Below are 18560 nucleotides of genomic sequence, written 5' to 3' on the forward strand. Positions count from 1 at the left end.
GGTTTTTACTACGTGAAAAAGGTTTTTACTCTAAAAACAAATGAGTTTTTCATATACCACATGATAAACTATAATAGTAATAGTTTAAGGATTTCATATCACCAATTTATTCATAAAAGGTGATTTTACTTCCTCCATGGAAGAGGTTTTAATATCAAACTATGTGTAAACTAGTTAACTTAAGCTGTGAGGCAATTCTCTCCCCGTACGTTCGAGTGCGGGATTCTAATTCCTGTAAGTTATAACCAGAGTCTCTTGTAGGGAGAGCGTGATAATTGTGTATAGATCTATATTGGGATTGACACCCCACACCTCGCTGCTAGCTACAGCCGGACCGGCAGGTCTGCGGGTGACAAGAGTCATAGTATCTTAACGTCTGAAAAACGTTGTGCAGGTTATTTCTCGTCATAGTATGGTTATAGCGACTCACATAGGGAGTTAACAATCTTTCAAGTTTACAGGGAAAATTCTACTTTGAAAAAGGGGTTTTACTTCTAAATTAAACGAGTTTATGTCGATTTAAACTTGCATGAATTACTTTAAGTATGGAAACACATTACCATTATGAACATTATAAGTACAAAACACACACATATTCTCGGTCCTGGGATTTAGGACTACATGAATTTTATAAGGAAAATATTGGATTTTCTTTGGAAACACATTACCATTATGAACATTATAAGTACAAAACACACACATATTCTCGGTCCTGGGATTTAGGACTACATGATTTTTATAAGGAAAATATTGGATTTTCTGGAATCATACTCTATCGTATTTACAAGGAAAATGGCTTTTTCCTCAAACTAAACCCTTATGAACTCACCAACTTAATTGTTGACACTTTTTCAAAACTACTTGTATTCTCAGGAAATCAGTGAAACAGGAAATCAACAGCATTTTGAGGATGGGACGTTAAGTCGTCAAACAGTTCATTTTGTCATCATAATGTAATTGATTTTGAAACATGTAAACATATACTATGGTGTAACCTTTTCAATTATATTTATGATGGTTGTATTTACTTTGAGCACTATTATACTCGTTGTTGTGATACTATACATGAAGTCCTCCACCCTCAGACGTTTCCGTCATCCTTGGTTTGGGGGTGTGACAGATTGGTATTAGAGCATTTATTATAGTGAACTAAGTATATCGAACCACATAAGATATACAAACTATAAATGCATTGGGACTAAGGTCTCTGAAGTAACATTTTCAAATAACTATACTTTTAGAAATAAATAGTTTCTTGTTAAAAGTACTGTTGGGTTTTAGTATACTACAACATCCTATGGTGCACATACAACCCTAAATACCTTGGATCTATGTTTTCTCTATTATACATGCAAATGGTTTCCAAGGCATTAAACCTATAACTAGCATGCATTTGACATAAACCATATAATATACTAGTTAGGGAAACATACCTTTTATGTGGCTTGAAGTCTTGATGTATTTGGCCTTAAGAGCTTAGCACCAATAGTATGAAATGCCTCAAATGGAATCACAACACACCTACGACAAAGGTGGCTCTTGAGAGAGAATTCCATGCACCAAAACACCTCCATATTTCTCTAAGAAAAGAAGTGGTGATTTTGGCTATGGAGTAACCTATTTATATGTAGGATTCCAAGGGTCATGGGTATAACCCATAATCCATACCCATGGGTTTTATGATCCATGGTTCATGTGGCCCAACTCTTTATGTATCCATACATAAACTTGGTCCAACATGGATCATAATCCCAACACATATAAATATAACTAATTATCATAATTAGTCCCCATAGATTTAATTAGTCTATTTTGATCACTAAATTAATTCCAAATTAATTCTTGATCGATACTAATTAAAACATATGATTTCATATTAATATATTATAACTTATAATCTATTAATAAACCATAAATAACCTTCTCTCAAAAGTCCATCCTAACAAATTGTCCTGATGATATGCAACCCAAATAGACCATGCTACTCTCGGGTCAAGTACATACTAATAATAGTTATGGGCTTAGACATCTAATCCAACAGTCTCCCACTTGGATAAGTCTAAAACTATTATTGCAAGTACGACTTCATAACCCGACTAGCAATCGTAGCTCTTAAAGCAGCTGTCGAACTCTGAACAAATCAATGACGCGTCCATTAGATAATGGATCATATATTCCTCCATTCTAGATATCATATGGACTGAGACATGGATTATAATCATTCTCTCTGTCTATTTGTTGTTTCCCGATTTTCGATTTATGATGACTGACTGATTGAACAAATCAAATCAGTCCTGGCTTGGCCAAGCACTCACATGTGTCATCGCTAAATCATCGAGGGGCCCACAGATATCGCTTTTATCCCGAAGGTAAAAGGAATGGATAAACTTCGACTCATATGGCTTGTTCTACTACTTGTTGAATCATACACAAAGGCACGTTTTATAACATCGAGTTACCAAATGCGTTTTCGTGCAATCAATGTATAACCAACTCATAGTAACAACTCATATTTCTAGGTTTGAAGAATATAAGATATTATCGTCTCATGATCACTCGTGATAAAATCCATGAAGTGATTCAAATGAGCGCGGGTTGAATCCAATACTCAGAACTTATGAGCACTCATGAGTGTTGTAGCACCACTTTTTCCACCAACTTGGACCTCTACAAACCAACCCATGACAGTCTTGATTCATATCTACTTCCAACATATGACCGACTGTGGATGGTTTGAATAACTTAATCATTCAGGAAGAGCGACTTAGTTATTCTGGAAGTCAAAACATGCAAAGTGAAACACAAGAATAAATGAATCAAATATGGTATCAAACCCTATGAATATAAATAAACACTTTTATTTATCATCATACTGATTACTCATTATTCATTGTTTCGGTTTTATCAACTTTATACTTGAATTAAAAACACTAGTTGTCCCATGCTCCAAGCATGTACACTATGTTTTTCTTAAACAATAGCTTTGCCATACACCAAGTATGCACTCTATGTTTGTCTATGATCCTTACTTTGTGAAATAAACCAATTGAACATAATTTCAATGATTCTAATTTCACACTCCCAAATCCTTATCGAAAAATGTGAGAATTTCAAATTCCTATCATTTATCGAAATCTGTTTAGATTTTAAACTTATATGCACTGACCCTCCTGTAATGAATATGTACAAAGTCACAAAGACATGTCAACAGTCATTATAAGGTATTCCAATGGAGATCAACTCCATGGAAACTAAGTCTCATATTCAAAGTACATTGCTTTGGACATGCTTCTTGCATTAAGTTTTCTAATCTTACACAGATAACTTCCACCTATGGAGACAACTCCATATTCTCATTTTGACTATCACTTCTGAATAAGAGATGCCTCTTTTCGGAATATGTCAATATGGTCCTTCCAAAATTAGCATTATACTTCCAACTGTCCCTGAGGAACCAATCTTTGGTAAACCTCAGATTGTCCTCGACAATTGCTTAATCATTTTAGTCATATCCAATTCTAGACCTTTTCCCTTCTTAATGCCTCTGGGCATTTGGAAAAATTTAGAAATGGCAAATATTATATCACATGCAATCGATCCTGTACCCAAAGCAAATGGTACACGATTCATGACGTCTCACATAAAGACATGATTCTAGACCAGTCTTTTGCTACAATATTTTTATTTGCCATGTTTTCAAAATTTGACTATGAAGAGGGATGTCGTAATCATAATCGAATTTTGAGAACGCAATATATAGAATTTCCTTAAGTTGAACCAATCCAACATGAAATTCATATATATACTCTTGACTAAAGATGATTAAGGTCTCAATCTAAGCCTTTAGAACTGAAATGAAGTATATCCTCTCCCTAAATTATAGCAAAACAACTTTTTCAATCCTTGCAGCCTCACGAATTGAAACTTTTGTTTTCTATAATTAACATTGCTAACTTGCAACACTAACAATAATTATCATGCTCCCACTAACATGATGATTATTAGCATAACACTTATGCTCCCACTAGCTTTGACATGTACTCAGAAATCAGCTGGACTTCTAGAAATCAATACTTTATTGACTTTCTTACCAAAGTTCAGATTTCTGATACGAGATGCTTTGATAAAACCTTATCAAAATCATACACCTTTCCTTAGATAGCATGCATGTGTGTCTAAACAATTTCAGAACTATGAAAAGGGATGCCGTAATCATAGTCTCAATTGTTTAGACCTTTTTCCATCTGCTTCAAATCTACTTGGTGGAAGTGTTTCCTCGCCATCATTTTCATGAATCGGAGAGAAACCTTATGACCCTTAGATTTTATGGTGTATGTGTTCTTATCCATGTGAATCGTTAAAACCATAGTCACAAGACAAGGATAATGACAAATCCAAACTCATATGGACTGAACTTATGCAATCTTAACTTCTTGCCACTTGGCAGTACAGGGCCTGCCATTGCTTCCAAGTTGTTATGCAACCAATTGAGAACTTTCAGAACTCCTATGCAAAGCCAACTTTAACTGGAATGGGCACAGAATATGTCAACACGATAGGTTATAAACCTCAAGTCGTGTGCTAGTGAAGAACCTCAGGTTTTATTCTTGATTAGTTCTTGAAATTCTTTTTATGATCTTTAAGACTCCCACTATCCTCTTGACATATAAGACTATCTTGCCAAATATTCAAGAGATAGTGCGGATTCTTTATCAAGACAAACACTTCACACAATTGGCCTTAGTAGGTCTTTGTTTTATCCAAAACATCACAACTTACCAATTTCAAATGTACAAGAGTAGGACACTTTTAGTCTTACATTTGACAAGTGTTTTAAACCTTTCTTTAAGATATGTCACTCAAGTTACAATCTTGGAGTATGACTCTAAGAATTGTTTTGGAACGAAGTATGCTCATCTTCCTGATCTAACCATTTCAACAATTCATGACTTCTCTTCTTAGTCATAAGAATGCACTAAGATGACCTTTAGAGGACTAATTGTGATATGATTTCTAAATCATTAAGATGATCACAAACATGATACCAAAGTACTCTCCCATCTTTTCAGATTTGAGAAACTTTTATCTTTCTGCCTAATTTGATTCTTCCCATTCGTTCTGTCATACATTGAGACTTTTCCAATGTTTCAGAATTATACTTAAACTTGTAAGTATAACCATATTTACTAAACTTTAGTAAATCAAATAGTCTTAACGAGCTTTGTGGTGGACATGACCAGTGCACAAGAATGTGTACTCGATCCCTTTAGTCCTTCACTTGACTCACACATCCATGTGAACAACTAATTAGTCTTGATTTTCCAATGCTTGAAAGTTCTCATTCATCATACTATTCAACTTGCATGATTCCAAGTTTCGGTCCAATTGAAACTTGGGTGATGAGGAACTTTCCTGATTTGGTAAATTTAGACACTACCACAAATGAAAGAATCAAATCCATTTTCCAATATTGCTGTCAGTGGAATCATATAAGCAACAATTTTCCACAAATGTCATTGTAAGGATACTTCAAATAAATAAAATTAAACAATTTTCCTTTATTTTAAAACTTTGCGGAAAAACTTATCCTTACAATCCACATGGAAAATTGTTGTTATCTATTCCTTAGAAATATATCATAACTTCTTAAGCAACTGCTCAAAATTCTGATGCGATCGAAATCCACCTTCGCGATCAGAATCAGCATATACTTCCTTTAAGATTTCTCTCTATTCTTTGATTCTTAAAACATCAACATGTGACCCAGTCACATCATGTAATGAGGATCTCAGAATAGAACTTAAAAGAGTTAGATAATGGGCTCTACCTGATGTAGAGTCAAACTTATTGACTTTAACATCCTTAGGTAAATTTGGCAGCTTTGCAATCAACGCCCCTTCCTTTGGCAAAATAAACATATGGACCCTTTGGTAATGGGACTATCTCAGACTTAGCCTTTCTCTTTACCATTTGGTCAACCGGGTTGACTATGGCCAATCCCTTTCCATTGGGAAGAGAATGCTTTTTCTGGATTTCCAGTGTCACCATTGTCACTGTCCATAATTTTTTTTGGAAGTTGATCTTCTAATCAAATTTGCTTTACTATCGTTCCAAATCATTGCTGATTCAGCAGCACCAAGCAAATAGATATGATCATTAAGGTTCATGTCATAGTCTGTTTCATAGTAGTCCCAAAGGAACTCACTATGTGACTTAGAAAGTGATTGAACATCCAACTTTCTCAAGACTTTGACACCCAACGCTCCCGGCTTGTCAATATGTGACTTCATCTCTAAGATATGATCACACATAGACCTTGCTTGCCATTAGGGCTTGAGTGACCTTGAACTTGTGGGTTAGGGAGAATAATTGGAGGAGGTGGAGGAAGAGAAGTATGACTTCCATGAGCCAAACTCAGGAAGTCATATTCATTAGGAAAGCTTGGTTTGGGAAGATCATTGTTGTCTAAACCAAACATCAACAATGGGAGAAATTCACGTAAAGTTGATTTAAGTCCTTAATATAACACCCAATATGATATATTAAGGCTAGGACCCAACAAACTATTTTATAACTTGGAAGAGGGATGCCGTAATCCAAGCTATAAAATATTTGAAGGTAGGTGAATGACGATTCACCAATTTCCACCAAGATAAACGAAATGTATTATTAGGTTTTAATTGGTTTTGAAACTCCTAGATTCTTTTGAGATTCATTGAACTTTTCAATGGCATGTTTCAATCTCGAGTGTGCCCTTCAGGTTTTGTGACTGGGATGCCGAGGATCACAAAACAAGGTGTGAAGTAACCATGCAAATATACTTGGTACCCTTAATATTTACCCCTCAATCGATGTGCCGGTTAACCACACACGCTCCAACGATACTATGATAAACATTAAGTTACCCTTTGCCTACCTTGTTAAGTCCAGGTTAGTGTGTCGGTTAACCACACACGCTCCACTAACAGCTTAAACAAAGTGCAAAGTGTAATTTCATGGATTAGCACCTTATTCACATTTTCCTAAGTAACTAAGATTGGGAATTTATAAGTGTTTAGTTACTTAGTATTTATCATTATACTTATAATGAAGGGAGAATTATAGTCCTTGTCCTACCTGTTCGGCTAACGACCCTCCATCGGTCAAGGAAGCGGTGAGTGAGAGTGGACACCCATTAAACTGCCATTTTATAGGCAGTAACCTTATACCCCCCTTATAGACCGGCTTCGTGAATGAGGCCTACTAATGGTAAGACGACTTTATCTTATACATATCTATATAATTAAAATTATAATAATAGTATAAGGGTTGAATTTTAAACTTTTAAAATTCTAAGGTCTAGTTTGGAATTAAAGTATACATGGGGGGTAACTTTGCAAATTCCAAAACTTGAGGACAAGTTTTGAAACCTTTCAAAACTCTTGGATTTTTCATAACTTATGAGTTTAATTAAGGTTTAATGAAAAAAAATTCAAGTTCCATAACTTGAGGACAAGTTATGGAAGACATTAAATCATTTAATGATGACATTAAAAATAGTGACTCTTCTATTTTCATAACCTATGAGACTTAATGACACTTTAAAAAGAAAAACTCTTCACTTTCCATAACCTGAGGACAAGTTATGGAGTTCATAAAAACCATTAAGATCAATTATTCCAATTAACACAATAATCAAATAATTTTTCTATGATCTAGATTAAACTCATAAGTAAAGATAATTCACATTAACAATTTTCAAGAAATTAGATAATCATATAAACTAATACAAATCTTGAATCTTTGACAATTATCCTTTGAAGACTCTTGGAATTCATAACCTAAAGAGTTAATAAATGAGACATTTCACATCCATAACTTATGGAAGTTTCAAAACTTTTAAGATCATAACTTTAAAAAAACTTTTGAGTTCCAAAATTTTATGACAAAATTTGTAACTCCTTAAAACCATTTAGATCAAACTTTTAAAACAAATAAAATAATCATATCATTCTATCTTTTAATAAATTGACCTAATTCAACTCTTGTAGTAAAGTGACTCAAATTTTATAAATAATTAGTTTTTCATAAAATCAAGTAATTATCATAAAATTTGACAAACTTCATGTTTTTTTTTCTTTTTTTTTTCCTTCAACTTGAAAAAAAAATACATTTGCATCAAATATAATAGAAAACAACCCATGGCTCTGATACCACTGTTGGGTTTTAGTATACTACAACATCCTATGGTGCACATACAATCCTAAATACCTTGGATCTATGTTTTCTCTATTATACATGCAAATGGTTTCCAAGGCATTAAACCTATAACTAGCATGCATTTGACATAAACCATATAATATACTAGTTAGGGAAACATACCTTTTATGTGGCTTGAAGTCTTGATGTATTTGGCCTTAAGAGCTTAGCACCAATAGTATGAAATGCCTCAAATGGAATCACAACACACCTAGGACAAAGGTGGCTCTTGAGAGAGAATTCCATGCACCAAAACACCTCCACATTTCTCTAAGAAAAGAAGTGGTGATTTTGGCTATGGAGTAACCTATTTATATGTAGAATTCCAAGGGTCATGGGTATAACCCATAATCCATACCCATGGGTTTTATGATCCATGGTTCATGTGGCCCAACTCTTTATGTATCCATACATAAACTTGGTCCAACATGGATCATAAGCCCAACACATATAAATATAACTAATTATCATAATTAGTCCCCATAGATTTAATTAGTCTATTTTGATCACTAAATTAATTCCAAATTAATTCTTGATCGATACTAATTAAAACATATGATTTCATATTAATATATTATAACTTATAATATATTAATAAACCATAAATAACCTTCTCTCAAAAGTCCATCCTAACAAATTGTCCTGATGATATGCAACCCAAATGGACCATGCTACTCTCGGGTCAAGTACATACCAATAATAGTTATGGGCTTAGACATCTAATCCAACAAGTACATACATGCATACCGGTTTAGTGTCATGTCTAAGGAAAACGCAAAAGTTAAAAATAGAGGAGTTGTGCAATGTGAATATGCCCTGGGATATGCAATCAAGTCTGGGAGGGATATAGCCTAATCAACTATATTCGTCCGAGAAATGACTAGCATGTGCCGGGGAATAGTCATGGTGGACAACAAGTCTATCAACTTACCAACGCCCATACAAGAAAATCGTTAAGAACCAAACATAATATTAAAATAATATAGGAGTATTTGGTGATACTATGATCAACTTATATGAAAACTAAAGACCCCTATTAGTAGGCCTATAATGATTGAGTGCATACGCTAAGGTTATACATAATTAAGGATATTATAAACTCAGAATCTATGACTATTGCTCTACTTCCTGTTCGTTGTTTGGTTGTGGACTTAGAGCAGAGTCATTTATTCGAAGGTCTATTCTATCTCAGATTATGTATATCTCGTATGCACTATGTGATTGTAGACGTGACTAATAAGGATCACCCCCTATAAGTAATTATAGGATTAGACGTCTATTAATTACCTCTTCCACCCCTATTCTCGCACGAGCAACATGATGGGTAAATCTTAATGCCCGTACAAAACCTACTTCTACCCACTACCATAACTCCGTCTCAGGGACGTTAGCAGAAACACCGAGAATAGTTCAGTAAAGTGAGAAATTTATATATGTGTATATAAATGGTAAGGATATAACCAGAGATAATCATCCCTACTCACGACATCGTTTCTCCCCATGCAACAGGGTTATGTCTTCACAAGAAGGTAACCAGCCAGCAAGCAAGGCAGCAATCCTGCAGATAGACCCTGCTACCTTTCAAGCTGTAGTCACGGCAGCCGTGACAGCCGTCATGACGCAACTCAATGCTAACAATGCCAGCAGAGATGGAAGCGGTACCGACGATACAAATCGATGTAACAATCAGGAACACCGACGGGTGTCTACCAACGAAGGCGCCTCAGGCTACAAACCTAAGAACAAGAAACGAGAGTTTTGGAACGAAAAGAAGTGTAACCTACCTCAAAAATTTGCTAGAAGACAGCAATCCATGGCTGCCCCTGCCATTACAACATCAGTCACGACACATGCTTCGACACTAGCCACAAGGTCTGTCACCCCAGCACCGGTCAGATAATATATGGGAACACTCCCAAAGTGTAACAAGTGTAACTTCCATCACAATGGGGTTTTCCGGGTGATGCACTGTAAAAACTGCAACGAGAACGGACATACTGCCCGCTTCTGCAGAAACCAGACCCAACACCTCGCTTCAACCACCAACACCAGGGTAGGCCCAGTATGCTACCTATGCGGTGAAACGGGACACTTCAAGAGAGAATGTCCAACTGAGAAGAATGACGGGGGAGCAGGAGGAGTGTGATGAACAAACCAGCAGGAGCAACAAGGAAACCTTATTAGGACTTTTGTAATGTTTCCAACGACAAAAACGTTTGAGTACCATATGTTTTTAATGAATTTGGAATGTTGCTAAAATTACCGTCTTTCAAAAAGTAGTTAAAATACTCTCTCGTTCAAATCAAATAAAAAACACTCATATATGACCTTAGGATCATTACCGGTGAGCTGTGACGACTTTGTGCCTACATCGGGGTTAATTATAATCAAAATACTAAAGACTTAAAGCGAATAATTCCGTCTTGACTCCTGTTCCATGTCTAGTAGTGGGGTTAGGGTGGAGCCACTCACTCGACGATTTCACCAGTATCAAATTACACGTGACTTGCATATACCGCTCGATCATAGAGTGACCTGTCGGGGATCATGATATAAAGTATCATTACTTGCTATCAGAACACACTCACTACCAGTGCTAGCTGCTATGGTATGAATCATCTGCGGTAATAATAACATCGAACAAAACGGAACACATTGAAAAGAAACACAAGATATTGTATCACTCTAACGAACACCTCTTGCGAATACAGCTTAACACATGTTTTACCTAAAAAGATACTGTTTTCATCATTCAATTTCGATTGGTATAGTCCTCACCTCCCCGATTAAACAGCTACGATAGGACCCTTCACCTAACCCACTGAATATCAAAACCTTCGTCTCCCATAAACACAAATCCGACACGGACCTCCGGGTCATCTCTCACTGTGAAACCCCAAAACACTCACCAGAGGAGTATTATACCTTCTGAAACCTTACCACAAGTATTTCCAGAATACCCTTCGGGAATGTCACACATGCAGCAGATAAGGTTCAAGCACATAAGCTTGGGACGAATACGGTTAGTCTATCCCTACTAAGTGCATACGCGAGGATAATATATAATTAAGATTCTACGGACATTGGAAGTGTGTTTCCGCCCTATTTCCTGTTCCTTGTCTAGTTGTGGACTTGGGGCAGAGTCACCCATCCAACTGTCTCACCAACCTTAATTACATACGACCTATATGCGCAAGTTGATGATAGATGGACCAGGTACGAGTCCTACCACGAACTTCGGGACAAGGCTACCCAGGAGTGCGAGTAAACGTCCTATCATCCGAATAAGTCTAGTCGTGTAAACCGAACCCATATGTTCCCTACCGATCTAATCAAACGAGAAACACTAAAGCAGGCCATATGCAGCGCTCCGAGGAGAAGTTATCACTTATGACTTAGTACAAATTCGAGAAAGGCTGAAAGAATCTCGAGAACACGGCAAAACCCGAATAAGTCTTATCATCGATATAAAAACACAGGGTTTTTACTAGTGAATCTATGATGGCTAGTGTAAACATTGTGGCCATATATCATTAAGATTCTATGGACTTGGAATGTGTAATTCCGCCTTATTTCCTGTTCCTTGTTTGGTTGTGCGCTTAAGGCGGAGTCACTCATTCGAATGCCCTTGCAATCTAAATGATATATGACTAGTTTACACCAAGCGATTATAAAAGATCTGGTGGGACTTATATTGAAAATTTCATCACAAATTGATAAAGCATTCGTAATACTAGTACTCACTAACTATATTATAAAATATTCATAGTGGTAACAACAAGGATAAAACGGGGAGCATAAAGGCACACATTGAATACACTATCATTCCAAAACAATAAACTCCTTTTAAATCGACTCGGCTCAAGTTACAATAAGAAATTCCAAGGTCGTCATTTAACACCAGGCGGATTGGTCCCCACCATATCAATTTCTTGTACTACGAAAAGTTCCCCCATCTTTCCTCCAAATTCTTGAAGTCCCAGTCGAAACACTAATTTCGGGACGAAATTCTTTCTAACGGGGGGATGATGTGACAACCGTCAATTTTTGGCCAAGTCAAAGTCAACCAAAGTCAACAAGTCAAACCGGTCAGCTCATCTAACCCTTGTATATTAGGGTTTCCATTATGATTCTTATTGTACTACTCGCAATCTTAATACAAAGTATCACTTAGAGTTTTCACGTGTTCGGAAATTCTAAACCCTAATCAGGGCAAGTGATGAAACTATTCGATAAAACATTATTCCTTAACCCTCGGGGGCATATAACAATCATAACGAGACTTAACGAGATGTACAAACCTTGTGTTACAAAGCCAAACACTTAAAAAGGTCGCAATTGAAATCTCTCCCAAATCTCTCCAAGTATGTGAAATCTCTCCCAGATCTCTCTCTGTATGAGAAATCTCTCCAAAAATGTGAAATCTCTCCCAGATCTCTCTCTATATGAGAAATCTCTCCAAGAATGTGAAATCTCTCCCAGATCTCTCTCTGTATGAGAAATCTCTCCAAGAATGTGAAATCTCTCCCAAATCTCTCTCTATATGAGAAATCTCTCCAAGAATGTGAAATCTCTCCAAGTATGTGAAATCTCTCCCAGATCTCTCTCTGTATGAGAAATCTCTCCAAGAATGTGAAATCTCTCCCAGATCTCTCTCTGTATGAGAAATCTCTCCAAGAATGTGAAATCTCTCCCAAATCTCTCTCTGTATGTGAAATCTCTCCAAGAATGTGAAATCTCTCCAAAATCTCTCCAAGTGTGTGAAATCTCTCCCAAATCTCTCTCAAAATCTCTCTCAACTTTTTATAATCACTCGGGGCATCCCGACCTTTAATTTAGTCGAAAACCGCTCGAAAACGGAAGTTTACGCGAAAAACAGCCTTAAGGAGCCGAACCCTCTTAAGGAGCCGAAACCTCTTAAGGAGCCGAACCCTCTTAAGAACCGAACCTCCCTTAAGGAACCGAAACCTCTTAGAGCCGAAACCCTAAGAAGCCTCGCCCAACTTCGCTTCTGACAAGGTTCGCCTCTGACAACTTCACCTTCGGTCCTGACCTTGCAACCGAACCTTCCCTCCCTTCTCGCCTGCGAGCCTTCTCGGACCAAAGCTACTCTCGACTCTCACCCACAACCGAAGCCACCTTCGGTTCCCAACCTCTGAAGACCGAACCCCACTCTCGGTTCCCATCTACTTTCGGTTCTAAAGGCTAGGACCGAACCTCCGACCCTGAACTTCGGAATTTCGCTTTCCTTTCCCGGTTTTTGACCCAATCTTCGTTTTAAGCCCGTTTTTCGTGATTTTAACGCGGGATTTTCACCCAAACTCGTATTTTAACATAATAAACCCTAAATATTCACATTTTAATTATATTTTGGGGAAAATCCTTGCCTAAGAATAAAATCTAATAGGTAAGATTTATGGATGGAGTGTTGACTTTATCTAGAGTATGACACAAGCAACCCCTCCCCATACCTTCATAGTACAACCCTCAGTCACTATTCCTCCATGCTTAGTCAATTATTTGTCCTTTCACACTATTTCACCAGCCCATAATCAGATCAAAGGGATGGAAATCTTCACTTCAATCCCCTCATTATTCACTCTTTCTCAAAGAAGAACAAACACACTTCTCTCACTTTCTCTCTCCCTCTCAAACTCGAGATTCAAGGGCCGTTATTGAGTTCTTCCTTCACTTTTGGTAAGTACCTTCATCCTACACTTTTATTCCTTACATTTCTTCACTCAAATCATGAGTTCCTTACACAAACATCGTCATATTTGTTGTTAGATCCTCGAATCTTCAAGCATCTTCTAAAGTGTTCTTGAGTTGAACGCTTCTCTTCTTCATCATCCATCTTCTGAAATCTCTCAAGGTGAGTTCATACCCCTACATTTTTATGTTTTCTTCAAGTTTTAGGGGGGGGGGGGGGAATACAAGTTAAAACACCAAGAACACAACTAAACTCAAACAAAAGCTTTCATTAGAAAAGTTGAGTCTTATTCACAGACTGTTTTGACTATCTTAAACTTAATATCTTTCAAAACTGTTTAATATGCAAATATTTCAGGTTCATACCTTTAAAATGACTACTTGCACGTCTCCATACGATTTTTCTACGATTATGGTGATTTTTACAAAACTGTCTATAATTTCAGAAACGAATTCGGACCAGTCTGTGAATATGAACATTTTAACACAAGTTAAAGACTTCTAAAAATCATAATATAAATTATGAATAAGCTAGACACATTTTGTGAACTCTCAGAATTTACGGATTCAGTTTTTGACTTCGTATGATTTTTCTATGATTTTTCTAAAACAGTGTAGAAATGTTAAAAACTAGTTAACAGCTTACAACTTTCATAACACTTTGTAGTATGTTGAGCAAAGTGCATAACAATAAGTTCTAAATATCAAATGTATTTTCTTGTTAGTTTATCATCATAAACTGAAATTTAGTCATTCATGATAAGGTTTACTCATTCATTTCGAACACATATAATAAACTACAATAAGCATAGTTTATGGGTTTTTACTACGTGAAAAAGGTTTTTACTCTAAAAACAAATGAGTTTTTCATATACCACATGATAAACTATAATAGTAATAGTTTAAGGATTTCATATCACCAATTTATTCATAAAAGGTGATTTTACTTCCTCCATGGAAGAGGTTTTAATATCAAACTATGTGTAAACTAGTTAACTTAAGCTGTGAGGCAATTCTCTCCCCGTACGTTCGAGTGCGGGATTCTAATTCCTGTAAGTTATAACTAGAGTCTCTTGTAGGGAGAGCGTGATAATTGTGTATAGATCTATATTGGGATTGACACCCCACACCTCGCTGCTAGCTACAGCCGGACCGACAGGTCTGCGGGTGACAAGAGTCATAGTATCTTAACGTCTGAAAAACGTTGTGCAGGTTATTTCTCGTCATAGTATGGTTATAGCGACTCACATAGGGAGTTAACAATCTTTCAAGTTTACAGGGAAAATTCTACTTTTAAAAAGGGGTTTTACTTCTAAATTAAACGAGTTTATGTCGATTTAAACTTGCATGAATTACTTTAAGTATGGAAACACATTACCATTATGAACATTATAAGTACAAAACACACACATATTCTCGGTCCTGGGATTTAGGACTACATGAATTTTATAAGGAAAATATTGGATTTTCTTTGGAAACACATTACCATTATGAACATTATAAGTACAAAACACACACATATTCTCGGTCCTGGGATTTAGGACTACATGATTTTTATAAGGAAAATATTGGATTTTCTGGAATCCTACTCTATCGTATTTACAAGGAAAATGGCTTTTTCCTCAAACTAAACCCTTATGAACTCACCAACTTAATTGTTGACACTTTTTCAAAACTACTTGTATTCTCAGGAAATCAGTGAAACAGGAAATCAACAGCATTTTGAGGATGGGACGTTAAGTCGTCAAACAGTTCATTTTGTCATCATAATGTAATTGATTTTGAAACATGTAAACATATACTATGGTGTAACCTTTTCAATTATATTTATGATGGTTGTATTTACTTTGAGCACTATTATACTCGTTGCTGTGATACTATACATGAAGTCCTCCACCCTCAGACGTTTCCGTCATCCTTGGTTTGGGGGTGTGACAGATTGGTATTAGAGCATTTATTATAGTGAACTAAGTATATCGAACCACATAAGATATACAAACTATAAATGCATTGGGACTAAGGTCTCTGAAGTAACATTTTCAAATAACTATACTTTTAGAAATAAATAGTTTCTTGTTAAAAGTACTGTTGGGTTTTAGTATACTACAACATCCTATGGTGCACATACAACCCTAAATACCTTGGATCTATGTTTTCTCTATTATACATGCAAATGGTTTCCAAGGCATTAAACCTATAACTAGCATGCATTTGACATAAACCATATAATATACTAGTTAGGGAAACATACCTTTTATGTGGCTTGAAGTCTTGATGTATTTGGCCTTAAGAGCTTAGCACCAATAGTATGAAATGCCTCAAATGGAATCACAACACACCTACGACAAAGGTGGCTCTTGAGAGAGAATTCCATGCACCAAAACACCTCCATATTTCTCTAAGAAAAGAAGTGGTGATTTTGGCTATGGAGTAACCTATTTATATGTAGGATTCCAAGGGTCATGGGTATAACCCATAATCCATACCCATGGGTTTTATGATCCATGGTTCATGTGGCCCAACTCTTTATGTATCCATACATAAACTTGGTCCAACATGGATCATAATCCCAACACATATAAATATAACTAATTATCATAATTAGTCCCCATAGATTTAATTAGTCTATTTTGATCACTAAATTAATTCCAAATTAATTCTTGATCGATACTAATTAAAACATATGATTTCATATTAATATATTATAACTTATAATCTATTAATAAACCATAAATAACCTTCTCTCAAAAGTCCATCCTAACAAATTGTCCTGATGATATGCAACCCAAATGGACCATGCTACTCTCGGGTCAAGTACATACTAATAATAGTTATGGGCTTAGACATCTAATCCAACAGTCTCCCACTTGGATAAGTCTAAAACTATTATTGCAAGTACGACTTCATAACCCGACTAGCAATCGTAGCTCTTAAAGCAGCTGTCGAACTCTGAACAAATCAATGACGCGTCCATTAGATAATGGATCATATATTCCTCCATTCTAGATATCATATGGACTGAGACATGGATTATAATCATTCTCTCTGTCTATTTGTTGTTTCCCGATTTTCGATTTATGATGACTGACTGATTGAACAAATCAAATCAGTCCTGGCTTGGCCAAGCACTCACATGTGTCATCGCTAAATCATCGAGGGGCCCACAGATATCGCTTTTATCCCGAAGGTAAAAGGAATGGATAAACTTCGACTCATATGGCTTGTTCTACTACTTGTTGAATCATACACAAAGGCACGTTTTATAACATCGAGTTACCAAATGCGTTTTCGTGCAATCAATGTATAACCAACTCATAGTAACAACTCATATTTCTAGGTTTGAAGAATATAAGATATTATCGTCTCATGATCACTCGTGATAAAATCCATGAAGTGATTCAAATGAGCGCGGGTTGAATCCAATACTCAGAACTTATGAGCACTCATGAGTGTTGTAGCACCACTTTTTCCACCAACTTGGACCTCTACAAACCAACCCATGACAGTCTTGATTCATATCTACTTCCAACATATGACCGACTGTGGATGGTTTGAATAACTTAATCATTCAGGAAGAGCGACTTAGTTATTCTGGAAGTCAAAACATGCAAAGTGAAACACAAGAATAAATGAATCAAATATGGTATCAAACCCTATGAATATAAATAAACACTTTTATTTATCATCATACTGATTACTCATTATTCATTGTTTCGGTTTTATCAACTTTATACTTGAATTAAAAACACTAGTTGTCCCATGCTCCAAGCATGTACACTATGTTTTTCTTAAACAATAGCTTTGCCATACACCAAGTATGCACTCTATGTTTGTCTATGATCCTTACTTTGTGAAATAAACCAATTGAACATAATTTCAATGATTCTAATTTCACACTCCCAAATCCTTATCGAAAAATGTGAGAATTTCAAATTCCTATCATTTATCGAAATCTGTTTAGATTTTAAACTTATATGCACTGACCCTCCTGTAATGAATATGTACAAAGTCACAAAGACATGTCAACAGTCATTATAAGGTATTCCAATGGAGATCAACTCCATGGAAACTAAGTCTCATATTCAAAGTACATTGCTTTGGACATGCTTCTTGCATTAAGTTTTCTAATCTTACACAGATAACTTCCACCTATGGAGACAACTCCATATTCTCATTTTGACTATCACTTCTGAATAAGAGATGCCTCTTTTCGGAATATGTCAATATGGTCCTTCCAAAATTAGCATTATACTTCCAACTGTCCCTGAGGAACCAATCTTTGGTAAACCTCAGATTGTCCTCGACAATTGCTTAATCATTTTAGTCATATCCAATTCTAGACCTTTTCCCTTCTTAATGCCTCTGGGCATTTGGAAAAATTTAGAAATGGCAAATATTATATCACATGCAATCGATCCTGTACCCAAAGCAAATGGTACACGATTCATGACGTCTCACATAAAGACATGATTCTAGACCAGTCTTTTGCTACAATATTTTTATTTGCCATGTTTTCAAAATTTGACTATGAAGAGGGATGTCGTAATCATAATCGAATTTTGAGAACGCAATATATAGAATTTCCTTAAGTTGAACCAATCCAACATGAAATT

Source organism: Lactuca virosa, chromosome 6 (genome assembly GCF_052849685.1).
Source record: "Lactuca virosa cultivar CGN04683 chromosome 6, Lactuca_virosa_CGN04683_v6, whole genome shotgun sequence".
In the NCBI taxonomy this organism is placed as follows: Eukaryota; Viridiplantae; Streptophyta; class Magnoliopsida; order Asterales; family Asteraceae; genus Lactuca; species Lactuca virosa.